We start from the raw sequence: 23188 nt of genomic DNA, 5'->3' as shown, positions 1-23188 counted from the left end.
TGATTTCCTTTGCATTTGCTCCGTGGAAGGCCTGTGCATTTAGCAAATATGATAAATAAGCTTGACCAGCATGGAGGTGATTGGCTGGGCCACAGGTATTGATGGAGGAGAAGAGATGTTTTTTCTCACTTTTCACCGTTGGGTCCTATGCTTACTAGGAAATAGTAAATTTATGCTTACTGAATTTACTATATAGGGAGTTGGGTGGATAATATTGCTGATAGCAATTCAGAATGTCACATGATAATTGCCAAGAGATTTTGATGACCATAACAGATGTTTAATTGGGCATAAGCTAAGCCCAATGTTCTTTATTTCATTGGTCAGATTAATCAAGAATAAAAATAAAAAGGTTGCTCAGCATCAGATTTCAAGTAGGACTAAGATTTCAAGCAGTGTTCACTGCTCTTTAGGCTGGTTATATGTCATGCTGGGATGGAAGGGTAACCACACCCAGCTAGGAGGAGTTAGTAAGATGCCGGCAGCCTTTAGGAACACAGGGCTCCTCGGTGATGAGTGGGAGGGAAAGGCTTTCCAGGACCTCCTTCATAAAAAAGGAAATTTGCAGTGGGCCTTGAGGGATAATGGAATTGGATTATATTGTGGTTGGAGGCTATTTCAGTGTGAAGAATAGCATGAATAGGGGCATGAGGGTAGAAATTTATGGTTGATACATGAAGTACAGTAAGGCTATAGCATAGTTTTGTGTAAGAGAGAGATATAAAGATTGAAGGATAGATTGGGGCCACAGCATGGGGAACCTCAAATGTTGGCTTAAGATTTTGTATCAAATTAGGGGATGGTATCAGGGAGCCACAGAAAGTTGAATGGCTTTTTAAAAACTAACCCAAAATAACATCTGTGAACCATCTGATTCTCCTCCATTAAACGTAGCCTCTCTTCTCTAAATGGCCACAGAGTATTTTATATCTCTCTTATGTCATTAAATTGAACAGCTACAATATGCCAGGCACAATGCCAATCACAAATAAGGTAACTACGGCATTTGGTTTTGCCCTGTATGACCTTTTCTTCCCCAGTAGCATATAAAGTTCTTGAAGGTAGGGAAACATCAATTCATCTTAGTACCTACCCTGCTTCCTATATCTAGCAGAGTGCCTTGTACATGGTAGGTACTCAGGAAGCATTCATAGAGACTTAGAGCCATAAAGAACATGAGAGAGTCTAAACTCCTCTTTGTAAAGGTGAGAAATCCAAGGCTCAGGAAGGTTAGGGATGTGCCAGGACTATGTAGGAGCTAGCAGCAGAGTTGCACAGAGAACCAAGGTTCCCTGACATCTGATAACATATTTGAATGTACACTCATGAGTATAATTAAACCTGGACATTTGGATTTTGGAATTGCTTAGGATGTATGGATTTTTTAAAAAACAGACTGAATTAGAAATTCGGTTCATTAGTAAGATCTGTTGAGCAAAACAGAATGAAGACAACACACTTTTCTGGCTGAGGGTTCCAAATTCTAATTACTGGTAAGTAGGTCACTTAAAACTGCAAATGGGCCTTTGGTGCTGCAGGATTGAAAAAGAAAAGGCAGGGAAAATGATTCAGGTGTCAAAAGCTGACCTAATTAAGGGAAATTGAAACCCCAAAGGATTATGTGACTTTGAAGCTTTTGTAAACCAAAATATATTTTTAGTTTGTTTGTTTTCTTTGCAGCCTACTTTCTTTTCCTTCTTCCTAGAGATGATTCATTTACTCAATAGAAACACATATGGAGGTAATAAGGACTTTCACCAGTGAAATATGATGAATGCTGAGTCTGGTTTGAGCCAGTTGTGAAATGCAAGGCTTTACCTACATTAACAATTCCCTCAAACAAAAATTAAGCAGTCACAAGTGAATAAATTATTTTTTAAACCAAAAGTCCATAGAGTTACCAAAGTTAGTGTTAGTTACGGTCACTGTTGTGATTTCAAAACACAACTCTGTTTTTAAACAGTTCTCTTGAAATGTGTGTACCATGGAGGGGTTGGAGTTTTTTTGATAAGAATGAGTGGTTAGGGCAGGGAACTGCTTATGTTTTAGGTGAGCTTCTAATTAGGAATTTTAGTAAATACTAGAGGCCCAGTGCATGAAATTCGTGCATGGGTAGAGTCCTTAGACCTGGCTGGCGATCAGGACTGATCTGTGGGGTGACTGGCAGGGCGATTGGGGAGGCCCCCACTCGCACCCACCTTGACTGGCCGGGGGCCTGTGGGCTGGGGGCAGCTTCTGCGTTGAGCATCTTGCCCCCTGGTGGTCAGTGCGTGTCATAGTGACTGATCGTTCCACTGGTCATTCCACTGTTCAGTCAGTTTGCATGTTAGACTTTTATTATATAGGATAGGCTCACAGAGAGAAAGAAGTAAAGTAGCTACTGAAATGTGTTACTTCCTTAGGAATATAAATGTTAGCACAGCTTGATAAAGTCTGAAGGTCATGAAGAGGAAGGACATTGGCTGGTCTTTCTCAAGGGACAATTACAAAACAGCCGTACAACTGGATCCTACATAATTGGTGGGAGTCCTAGCAGCCCCACCCATAGGAGCAGCCTCCTTGTTCCCCCTACCCATTGGTTTCCAAGCACTTTCTTGAATGCAATTTCATTTGCTTTTCAAAATAGCTTTTGTAGTTAAGAATTACATCTATTTTTATGAAGAAGAAATTAAGGCATTGAAGTAAAGGGCTTGTTCTAGGTCACTTACTTGGGTGGTAGAAGCCAGAAATTTCTCTTAATGGAAAAGTATGAGCTAATACAGCCCAAATTATATTTTCAACCTTGGAGAAGACTTAGCGTAAAGGAATGATCAGCAATGGGTAGTATCATTCTGGAGGACTACTTGAAGGACATGAGTTATGGGGAAGGTTTTTAGAAAAGAGGTTATGGATACAAGAGGAGTGTGTGGACACAGAAGTGTCATGAGCAGAGCAACAGAAATCAGCATTGTAGCAAATTCTGTGGCCTGACATGTTAATGAACAAGGTACTCTGGTTTTGAAAGGTCTGCTGAGTGATAAAGATGTACACTGTCTATGGATTACCAGTTCTCAGAGACTTGTAATAAAATACATTTAGAACAAGTGATAGCAAACACAATAGACACTTCCTTTGTTTCAGAGGACACTTGGGGATTTCTGTGTTTGAGGGCGATAATGTGTAATTAAAAAGAGAGGGATGTAGGAGTGGGAGCCCAGCTGTTCGGACAGGGCCTCTCAAGGATCAGTCCTCTGGCGGAATCCTCACCCCTCAATGTCTCAGATCACCAAGCATTAGTCAGACTAATGAACTGAATGGTGCCATCTAAATATGAGATTTGTGCTTACGCCAAGAAGCTGACTTACTAGTGCATCTTCACAGTAGCAGGAGTCTTACTGTTCATTATTCAGGGTACCTCTTCCCCAACACCAAGTTGGTTAAAAAACGGAGTGAGAATCATAAGGTTGCTTAGTAACCTTAGAATTATTACAGTAAGTATTTTGATGGTCTTGAGGGTTGGAGGAGATAGCTTGATTAGCTTCCTCTGTCCCCAACAGATTATAATAATGATCATTGTCATTATAGGTACCTACTCTGCCAGGCACCCAGACACTCTCCATGTATTCTCTTATCAAAATAATCACAATTCTGTGTATTACCCTAGAGATGAGGAAACAGGCCCAGATAATAGCATGCACCCAAACCTGATTCTGCAACCCATGGTCTATTTATCACGTCTTACCACACTGTCTACACCAGAGGCTGTAAGCCTGCATCTTTTGGAGATGCTAGATAAACAGTGACTCCTGTTATTCATCTCTCCCTCTTCCAGGCTTCATGCAGGCATTTACTAGTACTCTTTTGTTTACTCATTCATTTTAGACATTTCATTTGTTTGTTCATTCAGTCATCCATTCATTCATGGCCCATATGATGAATAAGCATGATGGATGGGATGAAATAAACACACAGAGGCTTGAAAACAAAACAAAATAAATTTTTGCGAAATAAAATGTGACTCTAATGCACTGTTTTGGTGTAGCAGTAAATAATTATACTTGTAATAATGCAAGTCCTGGCTACTCACTTAATCAAATGGATGAGGAAGGCAGACAAATACGTGTGGGGAGAGGGTGGTAGAGGAGAGTTAAATCTACATCTTCCATAGCAGCAAGACAACAGCTATTATCTAACAGTGAAAAACCAAGAAATAGCATGGTAAGCATGTTATTTAGATATATTTGAAGTGCACGTACAGAAGAAAACACATGAAGGAATGGGAGTAAGTGACTCTGGCATATGGAGATAGGGTGTGGGTGGGCAGGGCACTGCTCTCCTGTGTCATTGGCCAGATAAAATGATTTCACTTTTCAAGCTACAAACAGTATTAACATGATATAAATAACAATTTAATTAACAAAGACATTTTGTCTGAGGAGATAGTTAAGTACAAAGACAGTAAGCACAGTTATTAATAAGTTATCCAATTTCCAGACCTCTTTGCTTTATCAAGATCCCTTTTGGGAGAGTGTTAAGTGTACAAAGACATTAATATTTCTTTTAGCTAAGGTACTCATTTCCTTCTATGAAAAAATTACATATTAATATTACTTGATTTTAAATCATTCCAGGTAAAAAATAAATCAACTGACTTTTACTAGGTTTAGTTTGATATAAGGACAAAGCCTTTATAGTAAGCCTCATAATGTTTGATTTTAAGGGTTGTTCAGTCATGGCTGAGAATTCTCTTAGTTTTGTTTCTTTTCTTTTCTTTTCTTTTCTTTTCCATTACCATTTATCCCCCCTGTAAGCTTTGTTTCTGACTCACCTTCTCCCATCCTTTTTAACCCTCTCTGTTCTTCAATGGCATGTGATTATATAAAGTTTAAATGAAGAGCAAAAGTGGCTGAAAATCTGAAAGCATTTCTCAGGTGAACCTTAAAAATATGAGAGGATCCCAGCCGGTGTGGCTCAGTGATTGAGCATTGACCTATGAACCCAGAAGATCACGGGTTTGATTCCCGGTCAGGGTACATACCCAGGTTGCAGGCTCAATCCCCAGAGTGGGACTTGCAGGAGGTAGCTGATCGATGATTCTTTCTCATCATTGATGTTTCTATCTCCCTCTCCCTCTCCCTTCCTCTCTGAGGTCAATAAAAATATCTGAGAGGAAGTACAGGAGTGACCAGTGCCAGAAGTCAGGCTTTTTCCTTCTGGCGGGCACTGGGAGGCAGTGACAGGCTTCATTACTGTGGTTTCAGCAATCTGGGCCAATGGACCTGCCGGCACCGATCCAATTCTAGGCAGACTCTCCGACACCCAGGAGTCCTTTGACACAAGCTGGCAGCTCCATTCTTCAGCCAAGACAACCACATCTTTTAAAACGATGCAGCTTTAACTGATATGCTTCTCTGTGCTCTTAAAAATTAAAAAAACAAAACAAAATGAAAACAATGTAAAGTGGAGAGTAAGTATAGCAGACCTTTTTTTCTTTTTCTTTTACAGATTTTATATTCAATTCATCTGGCTAGTTCTGGGGCACAGGTTGGAGTCTCCTGGCCTTTAAGAGATGGGGCTGCAAGGGAGAGTCGTGTGAACAGCCAGTGTCCCCCTCCCCACTGGCTTTGTGTTATAGACTTATTGCATGTGCCGGAAATCTCTTGAAATATTAAACATTTTGTTTATTAGTGGGGAAAAAACACCTCTCCAAAGGAAGTAAACTACTAGTAATGATAATGGAAAGGAAGACACAGTCATTGTTCAGAAACAATGGTTATTAGGCAGAAGATAGCTATTTAAATAGAGTAGGATATGGGATGAACTTGTGGTTTGGATCTGTGTGAAATTCCCCATCGCTCCATTTTTGAAAGGAAATCATATGCTACAATATTTGTGATTTGATAGAATCACAATATTTGTGATTTGATACAATATTTGTGAGAATGTCTCTTGCTGATGTCAAGGTCTGTTTTGCATTCATTTATGCAGGTATATGTGTAGCCATATGCTAGTTGCTGGGGCTAGAGTGGTAAACACACAGGCTCTGCCCTCATGGAGCCTATGAAGTATGTCAGTAGGATGGTAATAGATAGGGATAAGCATTTTGGGTTTAGACAGAGTGACCAGGGAGGCCTCCCTTAGAATATAACATTAAGGTTGAGACTTGAAAGGGGGGAGGAGAGTCCTGTGAAGATAGAGGGGATTAATTTTGTGCATAGGGGACAGCTGATGCAAATAAGAGTGCGGTGGAGTTTGATAGGGTCAGAAGGAAGGCCACTGTGGCAGAAAACCTTGGGTGCAAAGGAAGATAGTATGCGATGAGATTTGAATGGGAGGTAGGGGTCAGCTGATAAAGGGCTCCATATGACATGGTAACAGGTTTGGATATAGTCTAAGTGCAGTGGGAAAATAGGAGTTTTAAGCAGGGTTGCTGTGATCTGATTTATGTTCTGTTCTGATTTTTGTTTTGAAAAGACCCCTCTGGCTTCTCCATGGAGAATGACTTGGAATATGAAAGTGAAAACAATCACAGTTTCTAGTAAAGAAGTGGAAGTGATGTACCCTGGATTAGGGAGGGAGACAACGGAGAAAGAAAGAAATGGGCAGATTTGCGATGTGATTTGGAGATAGAATTGATGTCTTGATGTCTTAGTGGTATCTATTTTCATAGATGCAGCTGTCTAAAGAGAAGAATTAACGTGCATATTCATTTAACTTCTTGGCCTCTCTGACACTTTGTCCAACCTCATGTAATCAACTTACCACAACTGTGATGCATAAAAATCATAAATGCACCTATTCATTTCTTTCCTGCTGGGTGAAGAAAAGATGTCAGTAAATTATTGATCACTAGATATTTTGCTTCCACAGGAATATAAATATTTAATCCTTCAGGTTATTGACATCTGCATATTCCGCTTTCCTGAGTACAGACATCTAAATTTGATATCCAAATCATTGGCAACTCTGTATTTCAGTTGCTTGTAAGGAGCAGTGATTAAAATCTTAGTGTGCAAATGGTAGTGATATAATTCACTCTCAGAGGCATTAATGGCTAAAGAAGTAAATACAGATTCCTCAGACTCATCCATTTACTGATGAAGCCATTGGCATTTAATCAGTAAATCTAGGAGAAAAATACCCAGTGTCATTTATATGGATCACCCCTCCCACCCGCCCCAACAGTCTTTTGAGAGTGGGCAGTCCTTTTGTTTGTTTGTTAGTTTTAATAGAATCTCCTTACTTTGTGGGGTAATAGTTATGATAATTCAGTTCACTCTTTGTCTCAGCTAGGGTTCCCTAGAACTAGAACTTTATTAGGGATACAGCCCCAGGGAGAGCAAGAGTGAGGGGAAAAGGGAAGTGATGCCAGGAAGGAAGAAAAGAAATACAAGATGATACAAGTTGATCAGAAAACATAGCTGTGAGAAGTGTCTGTGGGGGCCACGTCGAAACATGGCTTGGAACTGTCTTTCATTGGTAGAGGTACTCCAATCTAAATGTACATCTGAATCACCTGGAAAAATTAAAAGAAAAAGACAGCATTTTGTGTCCCACACTATGACAAATTAACATCTCTGGAAATGAGGTTCAGGGCTCTGCTCTTTATCAAGCTTCCCAGGAAGTAATGATGTGGTCAATCTAAGTGTGTGTGTGTCTGTGTGTGTGTGTGTGTGGGGGGGGGGGGGGGGGGCGGGGCGGTTAATGGGAACAGCTCTCAGATGATCTTTTAGGTGGCTTCCACCACTAATGTTTTATGACTTAATATAAAATCTCCAAGTTCCGTCATGGGAATTTCTAGATGTATCGTTGGTTTTATATCCTGTTGTTTCCCATGTGTGCCTGTGAGCTATGAGATGCTTAGTCTTTGATAACAGAATATCCAATTATAACATAAGCCTTTGGGAAAATAAAATCCTCTTTAGGACATTTGCCTTGTGACGAAGTTTTCAAGGATGTTTTATGTTAAAATTGGAAAACTATTTGTAATTGCAGGTGTGAATTCTGATGATTCGTTCACAGGAATTATGCAGTTAGAGAGTTCTTGCAGCCACATGGGCACAAGTTACTCTTTCAGGAGCACTTGGCCTTTGGACTGATACAGCATCTGGCGATGTCTGAAAGTGTCAGAGCCACAGACCTTCACGTAAAATACAATCCTTGTTACTTAGCTGATGCTGAGCTAAAGCCTGATTCCGGGAGGATAGAGATCCGTCTCAGCTGTCTCCAGCCAGCAGTGCCCAGACCCAGGATGCACATTTTCTGGGGTGAATTGCATGTTACCATAAAATTGTAAACCTGTTGAGGTTAAAGGGGGCTTCAGGGTCATTTGACTTAGCTGTCTGCCATAGTGCGCATTCCTGGATACAGTGCTTCTCAACCTTCCTAATGCCGCGACCCTTTAATACAGTTCCTCATGTTGTGGTGACCCCCAATTTCATTGTTACAAATTGAACATAATTAAAGCATAGTGATTAACCACAAAAACAATATGTAATTATATATGTGTTTTCCGATGGTCTTAGGTGACCCCTATGAAAGGGTCGTTCGACCCCCAAAGGGGTCGCGACCCACAGGTTGAGAACTGCTGCTTTAAAACAATCCCTTTAGTCTCCCTTTGATCAGTAACTATGAAGATTCTAATTTCAGAGACTCATTGGCTTGTGTGGCCCATATTCTCTTTATTCTTAAGGCAACTACAGTTTAACTTTTATTTTCATACATGACATTAAGTAGTTTGCAAACTTCCTAGTTAAATTGTCCCATAATTTTAAATGAAGGCAAATATGCACACTGTATTACCCAAGCTTCCCACTTTAGCCTCTAAATCCAGTTTTCTAAACACTCTCTGGGTCACCAATATATGGAGAGGAGTTGAAGGCATAAAGATGAAATGAGCATTAAAAAAATGTTTTTATTGCTTTTAGAGAGAGAGAGAGGTAGGGAGAGGGATAGAGAGATAAACATTGATGAGAGAGAAATATCGATTGGCTGCCTCCTGCACACCCCCTAATGGGTCTGAACCTGGGGATCTAACAGTGACCTCTTGGTTCATGGTTGATGCTCAACCACTGAGCACACCGGCCAGGCTGAAATGAGCATTTTTGCTTTTCACGGCAACCAAGTCACTTCTGCTTTTGCTCATCTTATAAAACTTACTCAGTGCTCTCTCTTCAAGGGTAATATTGGCGTTTGGTGCTAGTTCACCATTATGCTCATGCAAGTAGTTGGTTTCCTCGGCTGCAGTCAGTGTATTAGATGGCGGTTGGTAATGGCGTCGGTGGTGTAGGGGATGGTGAGTCTTGGTACATGAGAAAAATTTTCACCCCATCATGCTCTATTTTATATCACATTATTCTTTGGAAGAAAGAGGCAAAGTTGTTTTACTTTAGTCAAACTATTATTAGATACTCAGACTGGCAAAAGAATTTCTCTTTTGATGAACAAAGGCAGGTCGAGTTTGATACATTTACATGTATACTTTGCAGAGATAATGGTGGCATTTATGGTAGGGAGAGGGCGGGGTGAGCTATGCCATCATCAAACGATATACCCCTAATTTACTTAAGAAATTCTATGGTTATGGAAAGACCTGGAGTTTGAGAGTCAGTAAGAGAAAGGCTGACTTCATCTTTTTTAAAAAATATACTTTATTGATTTTTTTACAGAGAGGAAAAGAGAGGAACAGAGAGCTAGAAGCATTGATGAGAGAGAAACATCAACCAGCTGCCCCCTGCACACCTCCCGCTGGGGATGTGCCTGCAACCAAGGCACATGCCCTTGACCAGAATTGAACCTGGGACCCTCCAGTCCCCAGGCCGACGCTCTATCCACTGAGCCAAACCGGTCAGGGCAGGCTGACTTTATCTTCACCACTTGTTACATCTGTGATATCATTACTGAATTTCTTTAAGCTTCTTTTCTCATTTTTGATGTGAAGATAACAATTCCATTTTATTTAAGGGTTTTGTTATTTTTAAAGAGAATTCATGTAAAATGCACAACATACTGCCTGGAGCATGGTGGATGGTCAATAAATAATGACAGTTAACATAATATTTTTATGTTGATGGTATTCCTTTGTTATCATTTTGATGTCCGTGAGACCTATCGTGATAGCCCCTCTTTCATCTCAGATATCAATAATTTGTGTCCAGTCTCTTTTTTCTTAGCCTGGCGAGGGGCTTATTGATTCTATTGATCTTTTCTAAGAACCAACTTTTGGTTTCATTGATTTTTCTCACTGATTTCCTATTTTCAATGCATTGATTTCTGCTCTAATTCTTTTTATTTCATTTCTTTTGCTTACTTTGGAGTTCATTTGCTCTTCTTTTTCTAGTTTCCTAAGATGGAGACTTGGTTATTGATTTTAGATCTTTTTTCTTTTCTTTTCATTTTATTTTATTGCTTACAGTATTACAAAGGGTATTACATATGTGTCCCCTTTTTTCCCCCGCCCTTGACAATCCCCTGGCCTCCCCTACCCCCCAGTGTCTTATGTCCATTGGTTATGCTTATATGCATGCATACAAGTCCTTTGGTTGATCTCTTACACCCCTCCCTCCTGCCCCCCACCCCTCCCCGGCCTTCCCGCTACAGTTTGACAATCTGTTTGAGGCTGCTCTGCCTCTTAGATCTTTTTTCTTTTCTAATATATATGCATTCGATGCTATTAATATACCTTTAAGAACAGCTTTCTCTCTATTACATAAATTTTCATAAGTTGTGTTTTAATTTTTATTTAGTTCAAAATATTTTCTTGAGGTTTCTTCTTCAACTTGTGTTATTTAGAAGTGTGATGTTTAATCTCCATATATTTGGGATTTTCCAGTTACTTTTATGTTCTTGATTTCTTGTTTAATCCCATTGTGGTCTAAGAGCAAACATTGTGTGATTTCTAGTCTTTTTCATTTGTTCAAGTGTGTTTTATGACCAGAACGTGGTCTCTCTTGAATGTTTATGTGAGCTTGGGAATAATGTGTATTCTATTGTTGTTGGATGAAGTAGTGTGTAGATGGCAATTATATCCGGTTGATTGATGGTGTTGTTGGGTTCAACTATTTCTTTACTGATTTTCTGCTTGATGGATTTGTCCATTTCCGATAGAGAGCTGTTGGAGTCTGCAACTAAAATAGTGGATTAATCTCTTTCTCCTTGCATTCTATCAGTTTTGCCTCATGTGGTTTGTCTACAGATTTATACATGTTAGGGTTGTTATCATGTTTACATTCAGATGAGCTAATGTAAAGATAAAAAGCAATAATAATGGGATTATCAAGGATTTAAAAGCTAAATTGATAGAGGTATTTTTGGGGGTAAAAAGGATTTCTTTCCTTTTGAGTAGGTTTCGGTCCCCTCTCCTGATCCAGAGTATCCACCTGTTTAGGAGGACTGTTACTGGAGAAAAGTTTGACATTTGTATTCAACTTTGACCTTCATAATAGGATACTTCCTGTAAGATAAGAACAACCTTCTAGAGTCAGACTGCTCTCTTGAGGGGACTGTGTACATTTCCCTAGCTCCTGTTTTAACATAATAGGAGTTAAGGAATTCAGCTCATGGATTTCTCCTGTTGAGAAGAGACTCCCTCCAGCTGTGACAGCTTGGTCACTAGCCTTAGAAGAAGGAAGGGGAGAAAGCCTCATGCTCTCTTGGCCTAAGTGTTGCTGCAAAAAGAATTAAGAGAAAAGAGGAGGCAGGTAGAGACCTGTGTTTTATGTTTTCCCTTGTCAACCCCAAATTCTGCCTGGGGGTCAGATTTTGAAGAGGAGATGTTAGAAATATCTTAATAAATTGGGGAAACCACTAAGACAGGCAGGTCTGGAGGTAAAGTATGCAGTCTAGCATAATTAAATTGGTCAGACTGGCATGGCCAGGCAGGGGGCTTCTGGTCTGCTCTCCAAGCTTCTGTATTCTCAGAAGCTTGGATGTGTCTGTTTAATGTGAAGATGCAGAGTGGCCACCAGCAAAGGCTGGAGGTGAGGCCTGGCTAACATCTGGCAGAATATGTGGCAGAGACTTAGGTACAGGGCGATTGTACACTCCCGTTTGTCCAGGACAACCCTGTTTTCACCTGCGTCGCAGCATCCTCTCCAGTTAATGCCCTCTGTCACTCTTAAAAGTGTCCCAATGTACCATAAATGATGTGGTTTTCCTCAAGAAGTGTACTCCCAGTGAGCAGTGAGGGTGACCCAGTCATCAATGGAGCATCCCCAGGCCCTTGCAGGGCCCCTGGACCAGATCACAAGTTATACCAGGGACTAACTTTAGCTGCAAAAGTAGCAGGATGTGCACTCTGAGGTTAGAGAAATCAGAGGACACTGCCCAGGTTCCAGGACCTCTTTTCCATTAGCAGACACAGTCATGGAGAATAGGTACAGGGGGGAGCAGAATCGGAGAAACCTAACAGACCTTTTTACCTAGAGGGAATGAATAAAGCCATAGGCTTACGATTATTGATTAGCTTTGTGAATTAGTGCATTTCTGTATAATTTTGTAATGACCTCCTTTCTGTCTGGGACAACAGGGGGAGTTAGGGGAGTCTCTCCTACTCCCTTACCTGTTCACTTACTTACAAGAGCTAGAATGTGAGGGGTTAATTCAGAACACACAGAGTTGAACATAATTTCATAAAATCCAATGAGGTGAATTTGATGGGCTCTCTAAAATGTTGCATACAGCAAGAGGGGGACCACTCTGAACTCAGACTCCAGCTCCGGGTGTAGCCTGTGATCCTACCTTCTTCCCCTTTCTGTCTTGCCAACTTCAACCAACTGAAGGTCCTTGAGTGGAGGGAGCCAGCATCGGCTGTTTCCACTGGAGAGACAACGGTCATACTAGCAAATGTATGTACACAAGCCTTTCCCTTAGACACGAGTATACCTCCCTGCTCACCTTCTCATCACCTATCATTGCCCCTTTATAACCTACATCGTCCAAGAAGCATGGCAGAGTCACCTCCATCTTCTCACCCCATCCTTACTCCTCAACTCTCTGCTCTGGCCCCATCTCTCCACTTAAACAGCTTCTGCTAAATTATGAGTGACACCTCTACTGCCAAACCCTCCAGATTGCTAAACAAGTTTGAGCCATTTCCTAGTCCTCATTCTATTTGACTTCTCAGTAACATTTGACATTGTTAACTGTGTATTCATTCCCTAAATATTCTCTTTTTTTTTCTTTGCTTCTCCACCCCAGCATTCTTTGTCTTTCTGAGCTGGGTCACCATTCTATCAGCTTAAATGCTTCCTTCTTCTTCTTTTTTAAAAAAAATATTTTTATTGATGTCAGAGAGGAAGGGAGAGGGAGAGAGAGAGATAGAAACATTATGTTGGGAGAGAATCATTGATGGGCTGCCTCCTGCCTCGCCCCACTGGGGGATCGAGTGCCGGGGTCCAACCCCAGCGGGTCCAGGGGTCCCCAAAGGTGTGGACGGAGTCAGCGAAGAAGGAAGGACACAGAGACAGCGTTCAGTTGATCAGCAGCCTAGCCGGGATCTCTAGCCAGGATCTCCAGCCAAGTTCTGGTCTGGATCTCCAGCGAAGTTCTGCTTAGTATCTCCAGCCAAGTTCTGAGTCCTTGTTCTCTTGCTAGGTTCTCCAGGTTCTCCAGCCAGATTCTGTAGCCATGTTCCCTCGCTAGGTTCTCCAGCCAGGTTCTGTCCAGGTTCTCCAGCCAGGTTCAGTCACCAGGTTCTAGTCAGGTTCTCTTGCCAATTTCTGTAGTCAGGTTCAGTCCAGGATGTTTTGCCATGTTCTCTCAATCTAAGTTCTGTGTTCTAAGTTCTGTGTTCTAAGTTCTGTGTCCTAAGTTCTGTCTCTCTTCGTTCTGTCTTCTTACATCTGTATTTATACCAGTTGATTCCAATCCTATCAATCTCTATTTCAAAGGTTAGGGCGTTTCTTATCTCCATTACAGGGAGTAAAGATTATGTAGCTTAAGCATGATTGTTCATAGTTAAAGTGATTAATTATCCACCTGGCACTTAGTTAAGAGGTTTTATTCCCTCCCTAACTTCAGGAGAAAATCCCTACCTGGGGAAACAACCTTTCTCAGAGAGGTGACCTTGGTTAAAACACATAGTGCCAAGAAGGTGAGCAAACATATTAAGAACAGTATGCCATATATGCCAGGTCCCTTGAAACAGCAAGCATGGACCGGCTCCCGGCAAATTCCCCCTTTTTTATTTTTTAAAAGCAGGCATTAAAAAGAAAAACCCCAAATGCTCTCTTGTATCCATTTTAAGAGTAGGATTGGCGCTTTCCGCTATTACCTGAGTCCTGATCTATCACCCCAGGGAGAGCTTGCCAATCCTGCACTTTCCTGGGGTGGAAAGGCTGCAGTGGGGTTAAGGATAAGGCTCCTTGGGCCTACCTCCTCCCATGCCTTTACATTTACCTTTCCGGCACCTTTCCTTCCTCAGAAAAGCATGGACATACTTCTTGTATAAAACATTTTGTCTGACTGGGCGTAACCTTAACTCCTCTGCTAGCAAGCATATGTGTTAAAATATCAATACAGAGTCTTATGTCTTTAGACTCAGTATGGCACATCTTCTCAATCTAAGTTCTGTACTATCCACCTTCTTACCCTACTTATCCTCTATAGGGGGGTCTGCAGTAACCTGGTGGAGTCCTATCCGTCCCGAGTGTGGGGGTTCTCAATGGAGGGGGCTTACCTAGGGGAATCCTGTTCCAAGGGTTCCCAAAGGTGTGGATGGAGTCGGAGAAGACTATCCACCCTCTCCTACGGTGGAGTCCTATCCATCCCGAGAGTGGGGCGCTTACCTAGGGGTCCCTGTTCGGGCGCCAGATGCCGGGGTCCAACCCCAGCGGGTCCAGGGGTCCCCAAAGGTGTGGACGGAGTCGGCGAAGAAGGAAGGACACAGAGACAGCGTTCAGTTGATCAGCAGCCTAGCCGGGATCTCTAGCCAGGATCTCCAGCCAAGTTCTGGTCTGGATCTCCAGCGAAGTTCTGCTTAGTATCTCCAGCCAAGTTCTGAGTCCTTGTTCTCTTGCTAGGTTCTCCAGGTTCTCCAGCCAGATTCTGTAGCCATGTTCCCTCGCTAGGTTCTCCAGCCAGGTTCTGTCCAGGTTCTCCAGCCAGGTTCAGTCACCAGGTTCTAGTCAGGTTCTCTTGCCAATTTCTGTAGTCAGGTTCAGTCCAGGATGTTTTGCCATGTTCTCTCAATCTAAGTTCTGTGTTCTAAGTTCTGTGTTCTAAGTTCTGTGTCCTAAGTTCTGTCTCTCTTCGTTCTGTCTTCTTACATCTGTATTTATACCAGTTGATTCCAATCCTATCAATCTCTATTTCAAAGGTTAGGGCGTTTCTTATCTCCATTACAGGGAGTAAAGATTATGTAGCTTAAGCATGATTGTTCATAGTTAAAGTGATTAATTATCCACCTGGCACTTAGTTAAGAGGTTTTATTCCCTCCCTAACTTCAGGGGAAAATCCCTACCTGGGGAAACAACCTTTCTCAGAGAGGTGACCTTGGTTAAAACACATAGTGCCAAGAAGGTGAGCAAACATATTAAGAACAGTATGCCATATATGCCAGGTCCCTTGAAACAGCAAGCATGGACCGGCTCCCGGCAATCGAGCTTGCAACCCATGTGCCCTTGACTGGAATCAAACCCAGGACCCCTCAGTCTGCAAGCTGACACTCTGTCCACTTAGCCAAACTGGCTAGGGCTTAAATGCTTCCTTCTTATAACAATATGTAATTAAAAATATATAATGCCCTATTTGTAACATAAAGGAAAATCACTCAGATTTAATGGGTATTTTCATATGTGTGTGCTTGGCCGTATAGAAAGCACAATGAAGTAGCCAAATGCTGTGCCTCTGTGTAGAGTCCTTGACTGTGACCATGGCTGCCCTGTATGGAGAGTCTGCACTGTAGACTGACAGACCGATGGTGTGCTGGCACTCAATGCCATGGGCAGTGGTGCGATTTTCTGAAATGGTCAGAAACTCTGCGTCAATACTAAACAACAGTTCACTCTCCCTTTAATTCACATTCCTGGAAAAGTCAATGTAAATTGAAACTTAGCAAGAAATACAAGCCTGGAATTTGAAGATGAAATTAGTTTCCAGGCACAGATAATTTAAAACAGGTTTTTAACTTTCATGACATGTGGGACCTGGGCCATTTCTCCTCTGTGAACTGTACTGTGCCTTACAAGGTATGTAGCATCCCGGGTCCCCTCCCATTGAATGGCAGTGGCAATCCCACAGTCACTGTAAGATACCTGCCCTCATTTCTCTACCTCTGCAAAATCCCCCAAATTCCCCTGTGGGGTCTGACTCTGTAGTTAAGAACTACTGCTCTAGGTAGTTTCCTCCTCATTGGGGCTGCAGATAACACACTTCCATCTTCACTCCAGACCTCTCTTCTGAGCTCCAAGCCTGAATAATCTACTGTCTGCTTGGTATCCAGTTTATGGGCCACAAAAGCCACCTCCAGCCTCAGCTAGTGGCTGCGATGTCCATCCGTTTCTGCAGGTCAGGAGACTAGGGATAATCCTAGGAGCCCCATGCCCCTTTCTCTCTATGGATATCCAATCCATCATACAGTTCTTTTGATACATTTCCTAAATACTGAAAGTATTTTCTGAAGTTTTTTTGAAATCTCTTCACTCTCCCAGCCTCTACCATAACACGTTTACTCTAAACTGCCATACTCTCTTACTAGGACCACCCCAGGGCCTGCGGCTCACCCAGCTGCACCCCCTCAGCCTCTTCTGAGCCCGTCCTCGGCTCTTCCTCTGGCTGCACTGGTTTTCCTCTGGTCCTTTGTAGTTACCGTGTTTTGTACCACATGCTACGACTCTCTGGAATGTTCCCCCTCCCTCTTCATTCTGTTTATCCCACTCGTCCTTCCATCTCAGCTTGTGTCACTACCTCCAGGAAGCCTTCCTTGACCTCTCTGATAAGCTCAAATCCCCCATCGTTGCATTTCATAACACATGCTTGAGTTCTGGTATTACCCTTACTTACATGATTCATTGATTAACGCCTCTGTTTCCCACTGTGCTGGAAGCTCTTTTCTGAGTTTTCTCACTGTTGTATCTCCAATACCTAGCACGGTGCCTGGCACACAGTAGGCCTTCAATAAATGCTGAGTGTTCCTGAAACCTGAAATGAGATTTTTTTTTGTGGCCAGAGCAGCAGCCTGTTCCATTTTACAACAAGAGGGGGCAGCAGAGAGTTGCCAAAGGAGTGGCCTCTTGTCTTTTAGGTTAGAAAATCCAGTTTGTCAGGCTGTTTAATCAGGAGTGGAGAAAGGGAGAGAAAAAATTCCAAGTGAAAACTGAGAAGCAAAAGAACAGATAATCCAGAAGGAAAATGGAACCTGAATGAGTAACTGGAGTTAGGTAGAGGGGACTAGAAAGGGATCTCCAATGTGATTTGGGGCTGGTATTGCTTCTCATCAGGCCTCTTTAGGGTTGAAAGGAATCCTGCTTCTATATACCAGAAAGCCATTAGTATGAGGACGGGGTAGTAAAGGAAGGGGAAAGCCAGTTTTTTCTTGCTGGCCACAGCTTTGTTTTGAAAGCATAGAGCATGGCCTGCAGTGGTAGTTCTATCTCTTAATGGGGTATGGACATGGGGCACTGGGGAAAAGAAGAAGAAATGAATGTATCCTAAGTACCCTCTGTGTGACAGGCACAAAGTAGTCCTGTACGGTCTACATTTTCCTCATTCGCGAGATGAGGGTGCTGTGGCTCAGACTTAGAGTAATCTGCTCCACGTCACGTGGGCAAGCTGAGTTTTTAGTCCCAACTCCCTTGGCTCAAAAACCCATGTTCTTTCTCAGATACTCTGATAACTTTTTTTTTTAAAAAATATTTTTATTGATTTCAGAGAGGAAGGGAGAGGGAGAAAGAGATGGAAACATCAGTGATGAGAGAGAATCATTAATCAGCTGTCTCCTGCACACCCCACACTGGGGATTGAGTCCATAACCCAGGCATGTGTCCTGACCAGGAATTGAACTGTGACTTCTGGTTCATAGGTTGACACTCAACCAGTCGGGCTACTTTGGTAACTTCCTTTTTTTCCTTTTTCCTGGTAACTTCTTAAAGATTTTGGTAATGACTCTTTTTTTACTTGCTGTGCCTAAAGAGAAATATACCCACATAATTACGTGCCATATTGTTAGATCCAGAACTTATACTGGCAACAATTATCCCTATTTATGGACTTGTTGGCTCTTGGGAAATTAAGTGTGCCATAAACATGAAAGATTGCATTTTAACTGGCAGTTTATAATTTCTGATTGCCTACAGACTCAGAATTCGAAGTGTCCAAGTTCTTATGGCATGTTTGTGAGGGCAAATATTGCAAGAATTGTTATCTTGATTTTATATGGAAGGATGCAAATAACTGTGATGTTTTCTTAGTGTTAACAAGTGAATACTAAAGTAGGAACTAGGATTTCTGCTCACAGATTATGATCCAACATTAGAATGAATTTAAACTTAAAGGATTTCTGACCTTGAATGTAACCACCAGAGAAGGCAAGTTCTTGTGAAATCCTTTGAGAGAGTACTCCTCGGTAGAACACTGTGCACACTATTGGAGGTACTGACTCAGTTTGGCTCAGACACCCCAGTCCAAGCCCATCGCTGTGTGATTAGCAAAGTCAGAGTGGGATGGAAGGCATGGGGCCCCGGGGGGAGGAGAAATGGGAAGCAGCGACGTCCAGGGAAGCACAGGGCACTCTCCCTGTTACCTAATAGCAGAGGACAATCTTGGAGCTGAGCATTATGGAAGTTTTGGCAGGGAAAAATGTATGATTTTATCAAATAGTAAATAATAGTAAATAATAAAATAGTAAATAAATCAAATAGTAAATAATAAAATACATCCTTGTCATTGCAAGGAAAGGAGTGTAGTGCAAAGCAGACATTGTCTATTTTTTTTTCCCCTCTCAGAAGGGGAGAAAGCATCAGGGTGAAACTTTAATTATTTAATCTCTTACAGCCTTTAGCAATTTGATCTTCCAGGAATGATTTAAATCATATCGTCTGTGTTGCCTTGCCTATATTTGTTAAATACTTGGTTTAAGCAGTTATTAATGACAACAGTTATCACTTTCCTATGTGACTCTTCACCACTTAAAAGAACAGGTTAGATTGCCCAATAATGCCGAGTTCTGAAGTCAGTCACTCGCCAGACTCATTATGATTTTTGAGCACCTACCTGTCAATCTTCTACTTAGCACTGTATTTGATTCCGTAGGCATGCATCTTCAAGGAACCGAGGACATGGCAATCAAATGGGTTCTTTGCCTCAATAGAATGAACAGGTGTTTAGATCGCAGAACATATTTCTCTGTTCATCATGACCAGGTTCCAAGGCTGTTCCCGTCAAAACCTTTTGAATCCATAATGAGTCTGTACTCTAATACAAATAGACCTTAATTCTGGGTCCTAGAAGTAGGAGACTGAACCTGGAGAGGATAGAAGACCCAAGACAAAGAAAGAATGTAAAGTTTGGAGATTTTTTTTTTTTTTTTAAACATATTTTATTGATTTTTTACAGAGAGAAAGGGAGAGAGATAGAGAGCCAGAAACATCGATGAGAGAGAAACATCGATCAGCTGCCTCCTGCACATCTCCCACTGGGGATGTGCCCGCAACCCAGGTACATGCCCTTGACCGGAATCGAACCCGGGACCCTTCAGTCCGCAGGCCGACGCTCCATCCACTGAGCCAAACCGGTTTCGGCAAGTTTGGAGATTTAAGTAAATTTCTAGTTTATAAAATTTGAGATGCTTTCTCATAAAGTGACACTAGAGGGCAGTATGTACAGCCAAACCTCATAATAGAACAGGCTATGGAATTCTTGCTATTTCTAGTTATGATTTTTATTCATGTTCAAATATCACCTCTTAATTCTTTTCACTTCATTAAATAAATAAAGGGGAAAAACATTAAAATTATACATCACCATAACAAAAATATCCTAAAAAGATGAAGATTGTTAATTTTTAATAAATTATTTTTGCAAAATAATAAATTTAACTTTAAAAAATCTTGTAGTATTAAACGGTTTCTTCATTAAAAGAACAAGTTCTCTTCACATCTGCTCTATCTTTCCTGTAGCTTCTTCTGGAATTTTTGTTCATATTTCTAAATAATGGGTGCATTACTGTACTTCTTGAGACAAGTGGTTATTTGGTTTATTGTTAATGAATTTCCCCAGACATATATATTTATACTCTCACCAAATCTACCTAATATAATGAAATTTTATGACATCAGAAACCACTGTTTGCTATGTGACTGTTATAATTTTACATTTTCATTATGGTACTTTTCACCCAGCTTCAACTACTATCAATCTTTTCTTGTCTGTGTTTGTCCCTGTGTTCCTCTTCCCACTCCTAATTATTCTAAACAATAATTTATGACTGTGAAATATTGCTCAACATAGAGCCAGTGATTACATTTCCTTTTTTGATATATATTTTTTTTACCTAGAGCTCATAATTGTCTTTTAAAATTTGCTTAGTTTTACTTATCACTAATTTTATTTTAACAGTATCCCATCAGATATATCAAATACTTATATGTGTATGTAGCACTCTTATGTGTGTAAATAACTTTTAGGTTCATAAATAACATTTAAAATTTGGTCACATTGTCTATTTTATTTCTTCTCAGGAAACATTTTTTCTGAGGCCCCCTCCAGCCTTAAACTGGACTTGTTTGCTAATCTCGCTGAGCATTCTAACCCTGGAATTTCAGATATGATAGGGTTTTTGGTTTTTTTTTTTCTGCTTTATGATGGATTTCCTATTTCCTAGGTCTGTTTTCCGCTGTCTCGATTTACTCCCTTGAGTGGCTGCAGCCCGTGTTCAATAGTTTCCTAGGAACAGTCCAAGGGGAGTTTGGGATGTGAGGCTGTGCATCATCTTCCCACAGGATGCTGAAGGGGTGGCTGCACTGTTTGCTAGACGTCTGATGTCATTCTGATTCCTCTTCCATTGTAAGTGAACTTTGTGACCAGCCGGTCACACAGGACAACTTAATTAGGGGAGATTGGATTGCTGATTCTGGTGAGTGCTTGTACAGCTTTGTCTTCGAAGGAAAGGAACCAGAAATATTAACTGAAGAGTGCTGGTATCTGGAACTCGGTTCATCTTTATATCAGGTGACTGTTCTTTGTATCTGGTAGTACTTTGCTTCCTATTTCTTTACAAATGGCCAGTTCTCTAAAAATTCATTGTCTGATGGTAGTGCGAAGATATAGTGGCCACTGAAACCAGAAGGTGTCTTGAGACAGAAAAACAAGGCAGGCAACTCCACAGAATGTAACAGAATGTATTGCAGAGTAAGTTACTTTCAGGGATAGGATCAGAGCCAAAGGCGATTCAGAACTCTCGGCTGTGGAGATAAACTTTGCCATCAAACAGTTCACTAAATATTTTATGGTATAGCTAAGGCACCAGTGACTGACAAGGCAAAGGGACAGAGCATGCCAGGAACCAAACATCCTGGTGATCTTATGATGGGAAATAGCTTAGAATTGAGGCTAACACCAGTTTGATGCTTATCTCGGTGAACAATAAATGCCCTCCTGGCTGCTACTGACAAGAATCTTTATGGTTACATTGTGTATGCTTACAGAACACAGATAATCATTAACTATAAGCTTGTGTGTGCTGGCTGAGAATAGATAGGTTAGTCAGAGTTCACAGCATGAAAAGCTAACAAAAAGAATTCAGGGGCAAAAGATGGAGTCAGTCTTGTTCACATGTACCTCTGTACACCCATGATTCATGATGTGGCTCAGTGTGCATCTTTTTCTTTCATTGGGACAAACACTTAGTAACCTTTCAGTTTGGAGGCTGTGTCATTCAACTCTGACAACGTATCTCATACTTTATACCGGCGATTCTTCTTTGTTTCTGGTAGTATTAATCATGTATTCTTTTCTGATCACTATTTTTTTAAATGCTTTTATTGATTTTGGAGAGAAAGGAAGAAGAGGGAGAGAGAGAAACATCAATGAGAGAGAAACATCCCTCTACTGGGACCGCAACCTGGGCATGTGCCCTGACTGGGAATTGAACTGGTGATCTTTCGTTTCATGGGATGGTGCTCAACCAACTTACCCACACTAGCCAAGGCTGATCTCTATTTTGAAATTACTACTAAGTGTATACTGGACCTCATAGATTAATTTTCTACATTTAAATTTTTTTCCCTTTTCTAATACTTTGCCATTTTATTCTGCTTTTATGAGATTTATTTTATTTCCCAACTCTTCTATTACCATTAACATTTTTGTTATATTGCTTTTAATTTCTTTTCTTTTACTTTTTTGTGTGGCTGGAATAATGTAACAGTTCTTTGATTAACTAAATAATACTGCTTTAAGATTATTTCCCATTTTTTAAGTTTCACTTATTTATTTTATTCTCTGATTTATGTTAGAGGTGTATTATATGTTGTCTGTTGATCTTTGATGGTTTTCATTTTAGAGTCAAGCATGAAAAAGCTGATTGGAAAGTTTGGGAGATGCTTATAAGACACTAAAGGCTCAGTGCATGGATTCGTGCACTGGTGGGGTCCCTCAGCCTGGCCTGCAGGGATTGGGTCAAAACTGGCTCTCCGACATCTCCTGAAGAGTCCTGGGTTGGGAGAGGGTGCAGGCCAGGCTGAGGGACCCCACCAGTGCACGATCGAGCTAGGAAGGGACCACGGGAGGGCTCCAGGGTGCGTCTGGCCCATCTTGCCCAGTCCCGATCAGCTGGACCCCAGCAGCAAGCTAACCTACTGGTCAGAGCATCTGCCCCCTGGTGGTCAGTGTGTGTCATAGTGACTAGTCGAATGGTCGAACAAATGGTTGGACACTTAGCATATTAGGCTTTTATTATATAGGATGAGGGTTTTGTAGGAGGCGGATTGAACCTGCTTTTTCCCTTTGGGGGAACCACTAAATGTTAGTACAGTAAGTGTGGGTCATTTTTCAGGAGCTGCTCAGTTTCTGAAGAGAAGAGTTGAAGAGCATAAACCTGGCTGTCCATGTTCTAGGAGCTGGTGGGGATAGGTCCTGGGCTTCACTTCCCCTGTTTTCCTCTCATTCTCCTATTTATAGTCGTGAATGCCACCCTGCCCTCTGTTGTACTCAGTGAACCAAGTGTGGACACTCATGTTGAAAATACTGTGAGAGCACACCTCCACTCTCCTGG

At 41.4% G+C, this 23188-nt stretch overlaps 1 protein-coding gene across 4 annotated transcripts in view; it reads left to right on the top strand.

Moving 5' to 3' along the window:
• Positions 1-23188, top strand: part of FUT10 (fucosyltransferase 10) — a 78692-nt gene that overhangs the window by 17430 nt on the left and 38074 nt on the right. The gene's annotated exons all lie outside the window — the stretch shown is intronic.

Source organism: Myotis myotis, unplaced genomic scaffold (assembly GCF_014108235.1).
Source record: "Myotis myotis isolate mMyoMyo1 unplaced genomic scaffold, mMyoMyo1.p scaffold_m19_p_3, whole genome shotgun sequence".
NCBI lineage: Eukaryota > Metazoa > Chordata > Mammalia > Chiroptera > Vespertilionidae > Myotis > Myotis myotis.
The sequence above is the reverse complement of the archived record's forward strand: the minus strand, read 5'-3'. Positions and strand labels throughout refer to the sequence as shown.